Source organism: Ricinus communis, chromosome 6 (genome assembly GCF_019578655.1).
Source record: "Ricinus communis isolate WT05 ecotype wild-type chromosome 6, ASM1957865v1, whole genome shotgun sequence".
Lineage (NCBI taxonomy): Eukaryota > Viridiplantae > Streptophyta > Magnoliopsida > Malpighiales > Euphorbiaceae > Ricinus > Ricinus communis.
The window spans coordinates 7,069,216-7,090,023 of record NC_063261.1 but is presented as its reverse complement, the minus strand read 5'-3'; the positions used below and the strand labels follow the sequence as shown (position 1 = coordinate 7,090,023).

Here is a 20,808-nt window from a genome sequence, read left to right as displayed (position 1 = left end):
TTTCTCGATGCTTTTACGTCCAGATACAAATTCTAGAAGAGAATTGACGATAATCATGGATTATTAATGATATTTATTTAATATTTTAAAGAACTAATATTGAATATTTATGAATTAATTTTTTGAAAAGTTGATGTGTGCTAAGTCAAGCAAGACTATGACCTAAGGCAGTGTACCTATCAGTGGAGTATAGCTAACGGCGAGTACCAAGTGTCGTATTCCCCAAAGAACGTGTGAACCTAAATCTACTCAATCTTCTCTGTTATCTAATCACAGAACATAAATGGTGTTGATGAATAATTTCTAAATTAAATAATAGTTACTCTAATTGTTGTCGAACTACGTATACTAGGGAATGATTAATTCAAGTAAAAGAATAACCCTTTGGGAATTCTTGTCTCTAAGGAATGGAAATTAAGGGTGGAATTGATTGATTGAATCCAATTTTCGCGGGAAAGTCTCTACACAATTAATGGCTTTCTCAAGGACACTAACATCTTAACTTAGATTAATTAGGTTGAAATCTCTTCCTAACTCTAATTACCCAAATTAGCATTATGTACCATTTAACACTATTGAGAGTTGTTAATTCTCAATCCGGTAGAACGAAAACCCTATCTCTAGGTGAATTCAATTCTAGGTTGCAAAGGACAATCCAAACCTAAATGTCTTTCTTAAGATCATTCAAATTTCAAAAATCATTCAACAAGATATGAAGAACAAATCAATAAATACTTCCATTACAAACCAATATTGACAATCAATACATTCAATTCAAAATTGAAGTACAAAAATCCCTAGATAAAGAACCCCAATTGGTTAATAAGCTTAGCTAATCATGTTCATAATCACAACCAATAAGAATTCAATTACAAAAAATGAGTAAAGGTAGAGGAACCCGAATACACCCTTGGATGAGAGTGAACAGCTCCAATTCCTCGTGCCCAATTTTGGATCGATTCTTGTTCCTCTTACTCGGATTGAAACCAATCGACAATCCTCGCCAATCTTTGATCTTCGAAGAGAATCCAAGTGAAACCTTGATCCAAGTCTCCTTTTCTCTTAGTTTCAACTCAGAAAACCCTTAGACAGGGAAAAAGATGAGTTTTGGACGTTCTAACCCTAGCTGCCTTTCTTCCTTTCCACTCTTCGTTCTTTTAATTAATACCCCCTGTCGCCTCAAACACGGCCGTGTCCCTGGCCGTGTTAAGGACACGGGCTGGTGTTCCTGGCTGTGTTACTCTCTATGGCCGTGCTCCATAAGATCTACTTCTTCTTTGATGTCCAACACGGTCGTGTTTGGTCTCGTGTTGGTAACACGGCATGGGTTTGTGACCGTGTTGAGACCAACACGGCCATGTTCAGCTTCCTCATGCTCGTACTTAGCTCGTTTCGGCAGCTTTGACGTCCAATTATGCTCCAATTCTTTCCTTTTTCATTCTTTGACTTCTTTTGGACCTAATGCATATAAACATACGCATAGGGTGAGTGTTGGTACCAATTCACATCCAAATATCCATAAAATCGATCTTAAAAACCCCATTTAGATGTGTGTATTTTACGCACATCAAATAACCCCACACTTAGCTCATTGCTTGTCCTCAAGCAATCAAAAGTAAAATAAGGAAAATAAACCACTAAGAGACAACACTTAAACTGACAGACAAACTAGAAAGCTCCTGCACATATCCTTAACAAGTGTAAGTCAAACAGAAAGAAACGAAGCAATCAATTCAAGTATCACAACCAAGATGCTATTGATTCACAAAATACTATCTCAACAAAATTATTTAGAACCAACTCCTCACCAGATTCACTCTAAATCACTCAAAGTGTTTAAAGGGGTAGTGTTTAATTGCTCAATGCATCAACTACTGCCTTACTTACTATATGCTTGCTCTTAAATCCTACTCCTACCACTTATGGAGAGTCAACAACCATGTCAAGAGGTCTTTATAAGGGTTGTAATGGGGATTAGGTAGGGGTAGGTAAATTTAGTCAGAGTTGAACCCACAGTGTTCTGCAATGAAATACATGACATGCACACAAGCCACAAAAATTATAAGGGATAAACAATGAACAGTAGTCCAAGGTGGGAAATAAGAATCAAGTCAAAATGTTTAGCTCACTTACTTTCTTTCTTTTCATCACCTTTCCCTCTTATTCTTCTATTTCTATATTTTTCTTCTTTCTTTTTTTTTTCTTTTTTTTCATAAGGGAAGAACATTCACATAATAGAGTGAATTTCTTTTTCGATTGAAGTAAGCTGCTACAAGATTCCAAAGCTATTCCCAAGATAAAAATTCCCAATAAAACAACTCATGTGCAAAATCATAACCCAAAGCAGAATAAAACTAAGTGGTAATGGAATATGATACAAGAAATGGTGAAAGAAGGGGTTATCTACAGAATCAATAAACAAATGAAGGCTATTTGGCTAGAATGAAAAACCTAAGTGCCTCTATCACACCAAAGTATTAAACTCTCCTTGTGGCCCTCATAAGCATTACCGAGCAAGTTCTAAAGGTAAAGACAGTAATCGACACTCTCAACAAGAAATAAATACAAGCATATAAAGTGTATGCTTACAATTGAGGCTCAATTTCTCACAAGTGTGCTTTTTGAGTAGGTTCCAAACAAAAATCATCAAAACAGAATTAAATAAACCAAAGCAACTTAGTGCAAAACTCAAACTAATTATCTTACATTCTTCCGCAAGACTTAACACTATCGGTTTTACCCGATCACATGGACATAAACAGGATTTCAAAAGCAAGTCAACAGTAAGAACATCAAAACAAAGTGAAAAATTTTCAAAATTTTACAAAAAATTGCACAAAGAATAAACAAATAACTGAGATGGAATAAATGAAATGCGATATATACACTAGAAAAGGATCTGAATTTCATATACAAAATAATAGAACATGAAAGCAAGTATATATTGATATCACCACCCCACACTTGAAGGACACACTGTCCTCAATGTACAAAATATATGAAATGAAAAAGGAAAAAGAAACTAATACTGCCCTGATTATGGCTCCGGAGTGAAAAGAGGTGCATCAGCAGGTATATCAGGGCGTTGGCTAGTCTGTGGTGGAGGAGTGGCTGCTCTTTGAGGATCGAAAGTAGTATCACATGTAGGAGCTGGTGGATCAGCAGGAGTAGCGTCAATAGGAGGCTCGTCAAGCTGTTGTGTTGAAGGGTGCTCAGTCGGAGAGGGAGGGCCAGCTAGAGGGATGTCAAAATGGCTCTGCTCTAGAACCCGGCTCTGTGGACAGGCAGGTGCAAAGTCTGTAGCAAAAATATCATCAAACATGTCATTGGCCATAGAGGCCTCTAACCTACCTCCCTGCTCAATCAGGGCCTAAAGCATAGCCCTCTGCCTCTCAAACTGAGCCATCATCTGGCTCTGAAACTCAGCCTGACGCTGTAAAAGATCCTGTTGAAAAGCCTCTTGTCGAATGAAATGCTGCTGCTGCTCCTCTGCCAACCTCTGCACTCTAAGCTGCAGCTCTCTAAACTCAATTGGGGAGACTCCTAAAACAGCTGAAGAAGACCCAGAAGGAGCTGAAGTAGACGGTCTGGAGGAAGACTCCAGAATATCAGAAGAAGGTGGGACATCCTGTGTACCATGGGCTCGTTAGGTGTCGCCTCCTCTCTCGAAAAGTCGCCAAGAGCATTCCTCGATCCTATACTCGGTCCTAGCGGACCACACTGCGAGTTACCATCCCCATACTAACCATCTGGGGAAGTCCCAACGTTTCCATCACCCCCAGCTCTGTCAAATGTGGTATCGCTTCCTCCAAAACTCCTAAACTCCTAGCCAGTCAAGTAATGTAAGTCCTAAAATAGAAAAATACCTTCTTTGAGTTGTTGCAGAAGGCACTGATCTGTCTGGCCAATAAGTACCCCATGTCGACAGACTGGTGCTGGTGCATGCTGTAAAGTATAAACAGGTCCGGCTGGGTAACTACACCACCGCTATCTCCTCTGCCAGTGATGGCCCTAGCCAGCAATGCATGCAAGTACCGCAGTCCCTCAGGCAAGTTAGACGCCTAGGACTGGCTGGCACTGTATCCCTCAGTGTCATCAGAAATCTCGGCCCACATCTGCGGATATGACACACCAAGTGTGTGTATACAATGATCAGAAACCTCTCCGATTGCATCCTCCTCGGTCCACAAGCCTAAGTGTACCCCAAACTGCTGACACTCATCATGAAAGTCTGCTTTGCTAGTCTAAAGCGATCGCATCGGTTGTTGGAAGTCTCATGGCCGGCTTTGCGAGAAAGAAATTGGCCGGCAAACTCCACAGTCAACTCCCTATATGTTGGTTCAACAATATCAAAAAATGTTGAAATGGGGGCGTCTCAAGATATCGGTGACGGTGCAAGTCCGAGCTCCCAAGGTCGATCTTGGCCTCTATCCACGCCCTTTCCCAAATCTTTGTGCCTCATTGATTGATATCTTTGCTCAAAGGTGGGCTGCCCTTGGAAAAGTAGGAATCGATGGCTTCGCGGTGGTCTAATTTGGCCCCGAACTAGTTTGGCGGCGATCGCGAGGAAGAGGAACCATCGGTCTGCCTCCTCTTGTAAACTCCTGATCCTCGTCTGGTGGACATGGTACCTGAAAAGGAAAATTTTAGTACTAAGGATCAACAAAATTTTGGCAGTATAACGGCATAAAATGAACAAACCAAACGATTTAACTCGATAAAATTAAACTGCTCAATGTCCTGCAAAGAAAATTTAATCCACAACACTGCCAAGCAATGCTAACCAATTAAATTTGCAATTCATCCATATGGAGTTTACTTTGCCATAATCCATCACAAGGCAAACCAACATGCTAATGGCCGACAATAATAATAAAGAGAAAAATAAGGAATTAATCACAATCATAAATAATGGTGGAAAATAAAAATGGAAAATATGAGCAAGTTAAGTATATAAACTACATTACAGAAAATAAAAGAAAATCAAGCACAAACATGAATGTAAATGCATCCACCATATAATAAAATAAGGAAATAAATTAAAAAAGATAGAAAAAATTGAAACAAAAATTCGAACACAAAGAAAACATAAATTTGAACTAATATCAAAATAAAATAATGGAAAATGAAGTTGGAGGATACTTACTTGACAAACGTAATATCCAAAGCCTTCGAGATGAGAAATAAGGAATAAGAGAGTAAGAGAGGAGAGAATTGCTAAAACTAAGGGGAGAATAAAATTTTCGGAGATTTTGAAATGAAGTGGTATATATAGGCAGTGTACGGAACACGCCCGTGTTAACCAACAGGGGCCGTGTTAAGGAACACGGTCTGGATATCGGGCCGTGTTAAGCGAATAAAAACGTGCTGACTTACCACTTCTGAGAACATGCCCGTGTTTCGGACACGGTCTTGGACATGAGAAAGTGTTGTGGACACGGTCGGGCATAAATGCCTGTGTTTCCTACTGTAAACGTGTTCATCTTAATTTGATTTTCTTCAATTAGAACACGGACCGTGTTAACGAACACGGTCTCGAACACGCACGTGTTGAACTCCAGAAAATGCAAAAGTTACAATTCCCAGCACTTTCTCACTCTTTCTCACCTGCATAACCAATAAGTCCTCAACTCATACACTCAACATAAATAAAACTTACCAAAAACAAACTGTAAAATCTAATCAAACTAAGTTCACAACAAAAACTATAGAATTAAAAGGAAATTAAAAGAAACAAGCTTCTTTAAAGTCATAAGCTGGACTTTATTCTTTTCTTTGAATCAGAAATGGAGCACCAAATTCACTCACTCCTCCACATCCAGTGACCCTCTAAGGTAATGCTTCAACCTCTGCCCATTAACCTTGAAATTTCCCTTTTCTGGATGATGCACTTCAACCGCACCATAAGGGAAGACTTGTGTCACTGTAAATGGCCCCGATCAATGACTCTTCAGCTTTCCTGGAAATAAACGGAGACGAGAGTTAAATAATAACACACTATCTCCTACGTTAAACTCCTTCCAATTTTTCAATCGCTTGTCATGCCATTGTTTGGTCTTCGCCTTGTAGATTATTGAATTTTCATAGGCTTATTGACGCCACTCCTCTAGCTCATTTATTTGCCACTGCCTTTGTCTACTTGCAGTATCCAAATCAAAGTTACATGATTTAAGTGCCCATAATGCTTTACGTTCTAGCTCCACAGGTAAATGATAACCTTTTCCATACACAAGCCTAAAGGGAGTGAACCCTGTAGAAGTCCTATAGGCAGTTCTAAATGCCCATAAAGCATCATCTAGCTTTGTAGTCCAATCTTTCCTGATGGCTCCTACAGTCTTCTCTAAAATGCGCTTGAGTCCCCTATTAGTAACCTCTACTTGCCCACTCGTTTGTGGGTGATAAGGTGTGGAGAATCGCTGAGATACTCCATATCTTTTCAGCACTTTCTCAAGTTGAGAATTACAGAAATGGGTTCCCCTATCACTAATTAATGCTCGAGGTGTTCCAAACCTAGAGAATAATCTCTTAAGGAACCTCACAACTACCCTAGCATCATTAGTAGGCAAGGCTTGTGCCTCAGGCCATTTAGAAAAATATTCAACAGCCACCATTATATACTTACATCCATACGAAGAAGGAAAATGACCCATAAAATCAATGCCCCAAACATCAAAAATTTCCAACACTTGTATACTATGTTGGGGCATTTCATCTTGGGCAGAAATATTACCTGACCGTTGGCATGCATCACAAACCTGGACATAAGCTCGTGCATCTTGGAAGATAGTCGGCCAATAAAAACCAGCATCCATAACCTTCCTGGCCGTATGATTTGCGGCTTAGTGTCCACCAACCGTTCCCTCATGACAATGCTTGAGAATTTGAATGATCTCCTCCCCATATACACACCTCCTGATAATTTGATCTGCACAAATTCTAAACAAGAAGGGGTCGTCCCAAATGTAATACTTCAAGTTAGCAAAGAATTTCTTCTTTTGATGGCCCGTCATACCCTTTGGGAGTACCCTTGCAGCCAAATAATTTGCATAATCAGAAAACCAAGGAATATCATTTGCCGCCTGCATTGAGCATAAGTGCTCATCCGGAAAGAAGTCATCGATCTCTTGCTCATTAAGCTCCTCCAAGTGCAGGTTCTCTAATCGAGAAAGATGGTCTGCTGCAAGATTTTCAGCTCCTCGTTTGTCCTTAATTTCCAAGTCAAATTCCTGTAATAGAAGAACCCAACGAATCAATCTTGGCTTAGAATCATGCTTTGAAAATAAATACCTTGGGCGTCCGTAAGTGTCTTGCTAGCGTAGTAAATAGGTTGGATTCTTCTCCTTGCGCTGGCCTAAAACAGCTCCAACTGCAAAATCACTAGCATCGCACATAAGCTCAAAGGGCAGCTCCCAATTAGGAGAAACCATGATGGGAGCCGTGGTTAGTTTTTCCTTTAATAACTCAAAAGCTCTTAAACAATCATCATCAAATTCAAAAGGTATATCTTTTACTAGCAATTGAGTTAAAGGCCTAGCGATCTTAGAAAAGTCCTTAATGAACCTTCTATAAAATCCTGCATGCCCTAAGAAACTTCTAACAGCCCTAACCGAAGTAGGGGGAGGTAGTTTACTTATAACTTCCACTTTAGCTCTATCTACTTCCAACCCTGCATGTGACACTTTATGTCCTAAGACTATACCCTTTTGGACCATAAAATGACATTTTTCCCAATTCAACACCAGGTTAGCTTCAATACACCTAGCTAACATCCTTTCCAAATTTTTCAAACAATGGGAAAAAGAGTTACCGAATACAGAGAAGTCATCCATGAAGACCTCCATCAACTCCTCTATCATGTCATGGAAAATGGCCATCATAAACCGCTGAAAGGTCGCAGGCGCATTACACAAGCCAAACGGCATCCTCCTATAGGCAAATGTGCCATAAGGACAAGTGAATGTCGTCTTCTCTTGGTCTTCTGGTGCTATGGGAATCTGAAAATAACCAGAAAAATTGTCAAGGAAACAGTAATACTTATGGCCTGAAAGCCTCTCAAGCATTTGATCGATAAAAGGAAGGGGAAAGTGGTCCTTTCGGGTTGCATCATTCAAGCGTCGGTAGTCTATGCAAACCCGAAAGCCTGTTACTGTTCGTGTAGGGATCAGCTCCTCCTTTTCATTTTTCACCACCGTCATGCCCCCTTTCTTAGGAACCACCTGCACAGGACTCACCCAAGCACTGTCAGAAATAGGGTAAATTAAACTTGCATCAAGAAGTTTAATTACCTCTTTTTTAACCACCTCTTTCATATGAGGGTTCAACCGCCTTTGTGGCTGCACCACCGGTTTGAACTCATCCTCCATCAAAATCTTATAAAGGCAGTAACTCGGGTTTATTCCTGGTATGTCAGCCGTCTTATACGCAAATGCCTTTGCATACCTTCTCAAAATACACAGCACCATCTCCCTCTCCTCAGGGGTGAGATGAGCGGAAATAATAACCGGTAAGTGCTTTGCTTCATCTAGGTAGGCATATATTAAGTGCGCTGGCAACTCTTTCAATTCAAGAACGGGCGGCTCCTCCAAAGAAGGCTTCAGCTTCTTTACTCCTAACCTATCAAGATCAACAAAACCATTAGTCTTTTCATCATCAACATCAGCAGCTAATAAGTGCTCTAGCTGCTCCAACACTTGTTCATTGGATAAATTGTCCTTATTTTCTTGCATTGCCACTTGCAAAGGATCATCAATCATTATTTCCTGCAATTGAGATTCCACAATATCATTGATAAAATCAATCGAACAGACAGTACCATCATGCTCATATGGGTATCTCAAGGATTTAGTCAAATCAAATGTAATGCTCTCATCATCTACCCTAAGTTCCAGCTTTCCGCTACTATCATCTATCAAAGCTTTAGATGTAGTTAAAAATGGTCCACCTAGGATCAATGGGACATCACTCTCACCATTCATATCCATGACAACAAAATCCACAAGAAATATAAATTTGTTAACTTTAACTAGCACATCTTCTATAATCCCTTTCGGGTACTTAACAGTTCTGTCTGCTAGTTGTATACTCATCCTGGTAGGAGTTAGCTTAGAAGTGCTTAGTCCTAACTCCTCAAACAATGAACTAGGCATCAAACTGATGCTAGCTCCCAAATTAGCTAATGCTAGCAATTTCAATTTATCTCCAATCAAACAAGGTATAGTAAAACTCCCTGGGTCGCGTCGTTTGACTGGAATCTTACTCTAAAACACTGCTGAGCATTCTGCATTCAAGGTCACCAATCCCAAATCCTCTAACTTCCTCTTGTTGCTTAGGATTTCTTTTAAAAACTTCGCATACTTTGGCATCTGCGAAATAGCTTTAACAAACGGCAAGTTAATCCGCAATTGTTTAAAAAAGATCTAAAAATTTACTAAATTGCTGATCAACTTTATCCTGCTTGAGTTTTGCAGGATATGGAATGGGAGGTTGGTATGGCCTCAAGGGAATCTTCTTCGAATCCTCCTTCTCTTCAACTGCTCCCTTTTCTTTCTCTTCAGGCTTGTCTTTCTTTTTCGACTCATCCACCTACACATTAGAATCATTATTAGCGAAAGGCTTAAATGAACTAGTAAGTTCCTTACCTGATCTCAAAGTAATTGCTTTGGCATGCTCCCTTGGATTAGACTCTGTGTTACTTGGAAGCGTGCCTGGCTGCCTCTCAGCCATCATCCTAAACAACTGCCCAATTTGAGTTTCTAATTTTGAATTGAAGCTTGTTGATTTCGAACGGCAGTGTCCGTTTGCTGAAATCTGTTCTTTGAAGTTGCAATGAGCTTCATCATCAACTCTTCCAAGTTAGGTTTCTTCTCTTGACTACCTCCTGGTTGATGGGGAATAGATTGCATAGGTTCTTCTTTGATGCAACCTCCCCGGTATCCCTGGTGGACCTTGGTTATTGGAGTTCCTCCATCCAAAATTAGGATGATTCCTCCACCCTGGGTTGTATGTATTGCTGTAGGGATCATTCTGCTGCCTACCTACATAATCAACATGCTCAACGTTAGAAACATTAGTAGGCATAGAAGATGCAAACATACCTCCCGCATTACAATTGGCACTGTAATGCGGTCCACCACAGAATTCACATTCGGGCTGAACTGCTTGGACCGGCATCTGAAGTTGTTATATCTTTTTGGAAAGTAGCTCTACTTGTGCCGCCAAGGCTGCTGTAGGATCTGCCTCAGCCCGATATACAACGGGCCTTGGACCTCTAGCCCGTGGAATTTGCCACTAATAAGTATTGGTGGCCATCTCTTCTATCAAATCCTGGGCTTGCTCAAGTGTTTTACTATTAATAGCTCCCCCTGCAGCTGCATCTACCATTTGTCTAGTGGCTGTATTCATGCCACTATAGAATGTCTGCACTTGCATCCAGAGAGGAAGACCATGGTGTGGGAAACACCTTAACAAGTCCTTGAAGCGCTCCCAGGCTTTGTACATCGATTCTCCTTCACCCTGCACAAAAGAAGATATGTTATTTCGCATTTGAGCAGTCTTAGCAGGAGGAAAATACTTATTCAAAAACTTTTCAGCCAAAGAAGTCCAGGTAGTGATCATTTTCGGTGGCAAGGACTGCAGCCATCTTTTCGCTCTATCGCTCAAGGAAAAAGGAAACAGCCTCAATCGTATGGCATCATCAGTTGTTCCATTAATCTTAAAGGTATCATATATTTCCAAAAAGTTGGCGATATGCTCGTTCGGATCTTCGCTCGCCAATCCTCCAAATTGCACCGTATTCTGGATCATCTGGATTACATTCGGCTTTATTTCAAAATTATTGGCTGCCACGGGAGGCCTTACTATCCCAGTTTGCGTCCCTGCTAGAGAGGGCCTAGCAAACTCGTACATGGTCCTTTCATCATTACCTCCATTTGCATTGTGGTTCTCCATCTCACTAGTTTCACGAACAGGAATCTCTGATTCAATCTCCTCCTCTACTGCCTGCATACGCCTCCTTAGCAATCTAAGAGAGCGCTCGGGTTCAGATAAAGGCTTTGTAAGATTAGGATTAAAGCTCCTGGTCATAAACTACCTGAGCACAATAAAGAACAACAACACCAACAAACGGAATAAGAACAAAACTATACACAGAAAATAAATTATGAACAAAAAGAGAAATGACTAGACTAACAAATATTAAAATTTCAATTTAGTTCATAGAAACCGTTCCCCAGCAACGGCGCCAAAAACTTGATGTGTGCTAAGTCAAGCAAGACTATGACCTAAGGCAGTGCACCTATCAGTGGAATATAGCAAACGGCGAGTACTAAGTGTCATATTCCCCAAAGAATGTGTGAACCTAAATCTACTCAATCTTCTCTGTTATCTAATCACAGAACATAAATGGTGTTGATGAATAATTTCTAAATTAAATAATAGCTACTCTAATTGTTGTCAAACTACGTATACTAGGGAATGATTAATTCAAGTAAAAGAATAACCCTTTGGGAATTCTTGTCTCTAAGGAATGGAAACTAAGGGTGGAATTGATTGATTGAATCCAATTTCCATGGGAAAGTCTCTACACAATTAATGCCTTTCTCAAGGACACTAACATCTTAACTTAGATTAATTAGGTTGAAATCTCTTCCTAACTCTAATTACCCAAATTAGCATTATGTACCATTTAACACTATTGAGAGTTGTTAATTCTCAATCCGGTAGAACGAAAACCCTATCTCTAGGTGAATTCAATTCTAGGTTGCAAAGGACAATCCAAACCTAAACGTCTTTCTCAAGATCATTCAAATTTCAAAAATCATTCTACAAGATATGAAGAACAAATCAATAAATACTTTCATTGCAAACCAATATTGACAATCAATACATTCAATTCAAAATTGAAGTACAAAAATCCCTAGATAAAGAACCCCAATGGGTTAATAAGCTTAGCTAATCATGTTCATAATCACAGCCAATAAGAATTCAATTACAAAAAATGAGTAAAGGTAGAGGAACCCGATTACACCCTTGGATGAGAGTGAACAGCTCCAATTCCTCGTGCCCAATTTTGGATCGATTCTTATTCCTCTTACTCGGATTGAAACCAATCGACAATCCTCGCCAATCTTTGATCTTCGAAGAGAATCCAAGTGAAACCTTGATCCAAGTCTCCTTTTCTCTTAGTTTCAACTCAGAAAACCCTTAGACAGGGAAAAAGATGAGTTTTGGACGTTCTAACCCTAGCTGCCTTTCTTTCTTTCCTCTCTTCGTTCTTTTAATTAATCTACCAAAGCTGAATGACCCGCTTTATGTAATTCTTTTGTCAAATAATGTCATTACAACACTCACTTAGAAGTATCGATCAGGGATCTAGAGTCCACCAAACAAAAGCCAAATGAGTCCTTCTCTGATTTCTTGAGTAGATGGAGGCATAAGGCTGGACTAATGAAGAACAAGCCCTTTGAAAAGGACCAAGTTCGTCTGGTGGTTTGAAACATTCTTCTAGGATGGGTTGAAAGGTTGCAAATGATGAAACCGAAAACTTTTCATGGACTTGTACGATGATGGACTACAAGTCAAGGAGATCGAGAACAATAAGAGAAAGACTGTAAGAATTGATGGAAGGGCGAATTACCAAACTGGAGAGAGCAGGACCCTAGATGTGAATGTTATGCAACAACCAAGAAAGTTCTATAACTTCAAACAACCTCTCTCAAAGATCTTCAAGAGATTGGTACATAATGGCATGTTTGATCCTATTACCCTTAAGAACCCACCGAACCCTAACGCATTGTAAATTCCACCAAGCACATGGCCGACACTAACAAATATATTCGGCTGAAGCACGAAATCTAGGACCTTATCGATGACATAAAGCTCACTGACCCTGGCCAACCCAGCGCTAGAAGAAACCCTTTACCAAACTACAAAAACACATCGCCCCCAAACTAATTGTCCATGATCAATCCTAGTTTTAAGTGAAAAGAAGATCATGCACTCTTTTATAGACATACCCCAACCCGAGCCAGAAGCCAAACCAAATAGCCCATAAAGAACCTTCACTCCGCTAGGGGCATACTATCCGCCACTTAAAATGGAGCGGTAAGCTTAAGCCCCAGTCACCAAAGGACAGCTCTTTGCCTCACAATGGTCAGTATTGTGAGTATCATTAAGTCTTCGAGCATGTGACAGACCAATGCAACCATCTCAGGCATAAGAACCAAGACTTAATCGATTGCGGGGAATGGAAAGTTGAGCAACTTCCTCGGTATGAGTGTGAAAACCTACTAGGGCAACCCTCATGCAAGTTTAACTTCAAGGTTCGATATTCGAGGCCTCTTTCAGCCGACACTCCAATTGAGAATACTGTGCCAAGTGGTTGGGGATTAGATGATGATCATGTCGTTTGTTAACCTTATCTCCTAAAGGTTTGAAAAGAAGGGGAAAAGAAGTTGGTCATGGCTATCGACATTTGGTATAACTTTAAGGATGAGTGTGAAGTTTAAGACACCGAGGCTAAGGATATCTGGGCAAACAACGACTCTAATAAACAAATCAAGCCAGCAGGTAAAGGTAAAGAATTTAGGATACAAGAGCTGAAGCAAGATAAGCAAGCACCTAAGACAGGGATGCCATGTTGTTAGAGCGATGGAAGAAAGAAAAGAAAATAGCTGATGTTTGGGAACTGCTGATGCACTCATCGGACCACAAAAAATCTTTAATTCATGTCTTGTTTGGTACAAGCATTAGCATAGCAGCCACCCTTGAGGAAATGATCAAATAGTGACTAAAAAGACCACTAGGATGATCACCTTCTCGGATGAAGACCTACAAATTGAGTGAAGAGACCATAATAAGGCCCTCTATATAGCAGTATAAGTCAAGAGGAAGCGAACCCCATGTGTGAGAGTGGATGATAGATCAGCCATCAACGTGTGTCCTTTTTGCATACTCCCTAAGCTAAGGATGACTATGAAAGACCTAAAACCATCATATATGGTTATAAGAGCCTATAATGAGACAAAAAGGAAATGTTGAAGGAACATTTTCAGCACTGGTGAAGACGAGTCCTATTGAATCTTGGGTGGAGTTCACTATATTGGAATCTTGGGTGGAGTTCACTATGTTGGACATTTCGGTAACTTTCACATTATTATTGGGAATGCCATAGTTCCATGCCCTAGGAGGATTTCCTTCCACTATACATCAGAAGGTAAAGTTCCCTCATGAAGGCGAGATCGTCACTAAAAATGCCAAAGGTGGTAAGGTTGTCTTGGCTATCCAAGAAGCTGTCAAGGGAGCTGGATACCCCCACTCGATTCTAAGTTGATGTTCTCTATAAGTCCTAAAGTAGCCAACATGTTCAAGAAAATGAACTTCATGCTTAGAATGGGGCTGGGAAAGAATCAGCAGGGTATTGCAGAGGTTCCAGACTTCAAAGGTCAAAGACTCGGTATAGATTGGGTTATTCCGAAGAGGAAAATAAGGGCAAACCAAAGGGTAAGACTCTAAAAGACATTTTCATCCAGGAGTACAATCCCTACTCTAGGGAGCCCGAACCTATTATTATAGTTGAGACTGAGATACCAGGGTTTGCGATTTTTAAGAACCTGATTATCGACAAGATGATTGAGTTAAGTATTAAGAATGTCCGAGAGAAGGTCACCACCAAGATGGAAGAGCTGAAGCTAGAAGAGTTCACTGCCTAAGAAATAAGTCAAGAGGAATTAGCAGCTCTTATAAAGAATAACATTCTTAATGTTTTTTATGATGATGTAATAATATCTGACATTTATGAGGATGATGTTTCTTTCCTTTCTAAGATCAATAATATAAATGATTTTGCTTACTTGTGCGAAGTTTTTCTTAATGGTAGTATGCATTTTGATAATCATAACATATGCATGTTTGACATCAATTTCATATAAATTGATTCATTTAGTGTAGGCACAGAAGCAAATCCACATAACAGTTTAATAGCTTATGATCTAACTCGAAAGAACTCAAGAGGATAATAGAAGAAAAGCAGTTTTTGGTCATATGATGACATGCCAAGTCTAGACAGGAAAATAGCAAAGCACCATATCCCGACTTCTCCATACATCAAGCCGGTCAAGCAAGAGATGAGAAGACTAAGGTCAGAATGGGTAGAGAAAATACGAGAGAAGGTTGTTAAGCAGGTTAAGGCCAATTTTCTCGACGTGATTAATTATCCCGAATGGTTGGTAAATATTGTCCCAGTCCCGAAGAGGGATGGTAAGGTCCGAATGTGCATGGATTACCGGGACTTGAACAAGGTAATGTACTATTTTACAAATGGGTTCTTCAAGCAAAATCAAATCATGATGGCAGTGGTGGACAAGTTGAAAATATCATTTATCACCGATTGGGGGGACATACTGCTACAAGGTTATGCCTTTTGGACCAAAGAATGTAGGGGCAACTTATCAAAGAGCAACCACTACCTTGTTTCACGATATGATGCACAAGGAGGTGGAAGTGTATGTGGATGACTTAATGGTAAAGTCCGAAACAAGGGAAGGGCACTTCCAAGGTCTTGATAAGTCTTTAGGCCGAGCGGAAAGGTATAACCTAAGACTCAAATGAAGAAGAGTGTATTTGGAGTTACATCGGGGAAGTTGTTAGGGCACATAGTAAGTCAATAGGGCATAGAGATCGATCTGAACAAGGTCAAAGCTATTCAAGAGATGCCAGTGCCAAAGATGGAGAAAGAAGTCAGAGGTTTTCTAAGACATTTGAATACATCAGTAGGTTCATTTCCAATCTCACAATGGTTTGTGATCCTATTTTTAAGCTTTTAAGGAAGCACTAACCCATTGTGTGGGATGAACATTATCAAAAGGCCTTCAACATAATCAAGGAGTATCTAATGAAGCCACCAGTAATATCATCAAAAACTAGACTCATTAGCCAAGAATCGATCCTTAAACAAAATACTAATATCTAGTGCAATCTCATAGTAAGAAGTAAAGAAAATTAAAAACTTCACATCAAAAGTTAGGGGAATGAGCATTCTTTCCAAACAAATCAAAACATCAAAGAAAATATAGATAAAGATTTTCTTCCTAAGCACATAACAAAATCTCATGAAGCGCAGTTACTTATGTCTCTTTTGTTTTTAGAGATTTAAGCTTCAAAATTGTCATTCTAGCCTTTTGACGTGTGTAAATATTGGTGATGTCAACCCTCGATCCCTTGATTACTCAATTAGAGTCACAAATCCAAACAACTAATCCTATTCTCAGGTTTTCTATAATTTATTTCTTTTCATTTCGAACCTTTTTTAGAATAGCGGAATAGGGCGAAATACTCTTAGCATCGTATTTTTTACATTCATTTTTTTTTACATTTTAAAAGAATAAGAAAGTACAAAGGGATATTGGATATGTCTACTAGACAAAATTAAGAGAAATTTGAAAAATCAATGATCATAAACATAACTAAAGTTTCAAAATATAAAAATAATACGACACTATTAATAAAAAACCCTAGTATGGATACCAAGTTCAATTCATAATTCAAAGCTAAATCAAATAAATTGCAATTCAATAAACAGCTAACCAAGTTCATTACTTTCAACTAACAAAGACAATAAAAGCCCTTCCCCCACACTTAATCGACATATTGCCCCCAATGTGTTTGGCATATAACCTACAATAAAACAAAAGCAGGAAGAAAATTCCCTTAACCAAATTTTTTTTTCTGAATCCAAAATTCATTCCAATTCACTACTCATCTGTTTATCTATCGAACAGCTAAGAACAAAAGTAAAGGTTATAGCATATATAATCATCCAATAATAAAAGAAAACAAAAATTACCAAAAACATAAAATAAAAAATATCCTATTTATGTACAATTATGCAAAAATGAAATAAAAGACATAAAAATAAATAAAATAATAGTCTAGCTCAAATGCTAGAGCAAAGTGGAGGTTCAGTCCTCCATACCACCATTTCCATCAACTCGCATCAAAGAGCTTAATCATCTCCATCAAAAATGCATATTCTAAATGAGATGGAAACTGCTTGAGCTTCAAAGTTGGTGGGTCTTTAATAGAAGGCTTCATTCTTTCTTTCCTGGGCATCTTAATAGCTTCAAATGCCCACTTCTTCATCGATCTCCCAACCTCTAGCTGCGCTATCTACTCAACAGCTTCTGATGTTCCCATTTTTCATGTTCCTACACAAGACACAACTCAAGAGGATCTTTAGCAATAATAGATGAAATAAAATTGATAGTTTCATGGTCTATCATATCATCAAGTGCAAGTGGATATTTCATACCATTGAGGGTTGAAATGTCAATTTTTCATCCCCTACCCTAAGAATGAGCTTACCATCATGAACATCAATAATGACTCTAGTTGTAGTAAAAAAAGGTCTACCAAGGATAAGGGATACATCAAAATCATCATCCATATCCAGGATCACAAAATCCATAGGAAAAATAAACTCTTGAACCTTTACCAAAATATTTTCAATGATACCCCTAGGGTATACAACAGATTTATCAACTAGCTGAATGCTCATGAGTGTTAGTTTAAGTTCTCCTAGTCCAAGTTCTTGTACTATTTATAAGGCATAACACTAATGTTAGCCCTTAAATCAGCCAATGCATTATCAACATGTAGATTACCAATAATATAAGGAATAGTGGAACTCCTTAGGTCTTTTATCTTCTTTGGTAACCACCATTGAATGATTGTCGAGCTCTTCTCTAATAGTTGCATCATCAACACTTCCTCAAGCTTCCTCTTATTAAAGAGGAGTTCCTTTAAGAACTTACCATACTTGGGCATCTGCGATAGAGCTTCCATAAAAGGTATGTTAATATGCAATTATTTAAAGCGTTTAAGAAACTTACCAAATTGTGTATAAAATTTTTCCTTAAGATCAGTTGGATAAGGCACCATTGGTTTATACTCCTTCACAAAAGGGGTGAGTTTTGGTGTTGCTTCTACTTTATCTTTTACTTTATACTCTACACCCTTCTCTTCTTCAACTACCTCTTTAACCATATTAGATTGTTTCTTTACTTCCTTTCTTTTGGTTCCTAATTATCTCCCATTTCTCAAGGTAATGCCCTTGAGTTGCTCTCTAGGATTTTTCTCTGTATTACTATGCAAGCTTCCTTGGACCCTTTCACTCAAAATTTTCGCAATTTTTCCCACTTTATTCTCTAAATTTTGAATCAAAGCTTGTTGGTTCCTAAAAGCAGTTTTCATAGATTGAAACCTCAATTCAGAAGCTGAGATGAATTTTTCCATCATCTCCTCTAAATTACTCCTTCTAGGAGGAGCCTGTTGTTGGTTCTGCTGTTAGAATCCTAATGGTGGAGGTCTTTGCTGATTCTGATTTTCCTAAGAGAAATTTGGATGATTTCTACATCCCGGATTATAAGTATTATTATGAGGGTTGTTCTATTGGCCCACAGCATTACCCATATAATCAACCTACTCCGACTTAGTAAGAGTATTGTCATTTGGTGATCTTGACTTTGATGACCACTCCCACACCAATCATAAGTCATAACTTATGCCTGTCTTCTAGATGAAGACATAGTCAAAGCATCCAACTTCTTACTCATGGCCTCTAACTGTGCAGTTACAGCTACCATAGGGTCTATAGCATGGATCTCACTTCCTTTGACCCAACTTGCTCTCTTAGATTTTGCCATTGATCATTCGTGAGTTCCATATCCTTAATAAGGTCCATAGCTTATGGTGGAGTGTTATTATTTAGTGATCCACTTGCTGCTGCATTAATAGACTACTTACTTATGTAATTCAATCCATTAAACAATGTTTAAATTTGAAGCCATAAAGATAAACCATGATGTGAAAAGCTCCTCAACAAATCCTTGAAACATTTCCAATAATCATTCAAAGTTTCATTCTCCTACTGAAGAAGTCCTGATATATCATTCCTCAACTTGGTCGTCTTAGATGGTGGAAAGCACCTCTCTAAAAATTTCTCAAATAATTGATTCCAGGTTGTAAATGTCCCAATTAGAAATGACTCCAACCACTCCTTTGGCTTATCCATTAATGAGAATAGAAATAGCCTTAACCTAATAGCATCATCTAATACCCCATTAATCTTGAAGGTATTACAAATCTCAAAAAAATCATCCAAATGAGTATTTGGATCCTCATTTGGAAAATCATCAAACATGCAATTATTCTGCACCATCAGAATGATGTTGGGCTTCATCTCGAAATTTTTTGTTGCAACGTTTGGTCTAACAACACTCGAGGTGCCCCTATTTAGAGTTGGACGTGCATACTCTTGCATGGTTCTCTCCTTAGATGGAACTGTCATCTGTAACCAATCTTGTCTCAAATTTGGATCCTCAACAACCTCCTAATTCTGATTATGTAAATCTGCTACTATTTCAGCTAAAATTTGTTCTCTTTTCTATTTTCACTACTTCCTCAAAGTCCTTTCTCACTCAAGCTCGTAAGCAAGTAAATTTATAGAACTAACGCGGGTCATGCACAGATCAAAATACCTGTATAAAACACAAACCACAAGTGAAAAAGATAATCAAATAAAAAAATGCTGAATTAAGCTTTTGAATTACTAATAATATCATAACAGAAAAGTTCCCCGGCAATGGTGCCAAAAACTTGATGCGCGCTATCCGTATACAGCAAAGTGCACCGATCGTATCACTTTCTTTGCTTGAGTTATTTTATTTCTTTGATTACTTAATCTTATATTTCAATTGATAAGTCGATGTATTGATTGAGATTTGTTTTCATAAATTGATTAGAGATAACTATTTATGAATTGATCACATCTTAGGGATTGAAAATTGATTAGGATACTAGAGATAGATCTATAAGATTCTTTCTCTTAGGAATTAGGGGTTTAATCACTTGAGAAGGATTTTTACCTAATTTTATGGAATGCGAACTCAACTCTTGATTTTAATTTAATTGCTATTTGTTTCATGAATTATTCAGTTATTAGAGGGATTCATTACCTGAGTAGGCTTTATCCTTGATTAATATACTAACTTTTTTAATTCTCATTTTTTATATTAACTTACTTTTAAATATTACTATAACCAACTTATACTTAATTGTTATACATTAGTATATATGATTGAAAATAGTATTCATAATTAAGTCTCCAATGGAACAGTACTGTACTTATCAAGTGATTAAACCCCTAATTCCTATGAGAAACAAAATGAATCTCTTCTCAAACCCATTCACTTAGGTCATACAATAAGATTAAGGGACTATTAAACTAAAAGATCGTATAGATCTATCTCTAGTATCCTATAAGATGTGATCAATTCATAAATAGTTATCTCTAATCAATTTATGAAAATAAATCTCAATCAATATATCGACTTATCAATTAAAATATAAGATTAAGCAATCAAAGAAATAAAATAACTCAAGCAAAGGATTTAATTGCATTAACTTTGAATCAATCCATAAGATATAAATTAAGGTTCATCAAAATCTAAATAGCAACCTACACATTGAAATCAAGAAACTAAGATTAGAGAAAGAAGATCTCAAACTATTTATAGATGATTAGAGATGAAATTTTTTAATCTTCAATCTTCAATCTTGGAAAACAAGGTGGAAAATTAATGTTCTTCCTTGAAAATAACCAATAAAACCCTAAGAAATAAAAGGAAATTAAGTTCTCTAAGTGTTTCTCTCTCTAGAAATAAAACAATGATGGCATCCTATAAAACTACCCTAAAAGTTCCTTTAAATATTATATTTTTATTATTAACACAAGGACCACATGGGCACCACACG

At 38.2% G+C, this 20,808-nt stretch overlaps 2 non-coding genes across 2 annotated transcripts; both read left to right on the top strand.

Moving 5' to 3' along the window:
* The first annotated feature begins 10,438 nt into the window (after window positions 1-10,438).
* On the top strand, window positions 10,439-10,544 carry LOC112533753. The gene has a single exon (XR_003078087.1). It is a non-coding gene; the product is annotated as a small nucleolar RNA R71 (small nucleolar RNA).
* Window positions 10,545-18,848: 8,304 nt separating this feature from the next.
* LOC112533748 lies at window positions 18,849-18,955 on the top strand. The gene has a single exon (XR_003078082.1). It is a non-coding gene; the product is annotated as a small nucleolar RNA R71 (small nucleolar RNA).
* The last annotated feature ends 1,853 nt before the right edge of the window (window positions 18,956-20,808 follow it).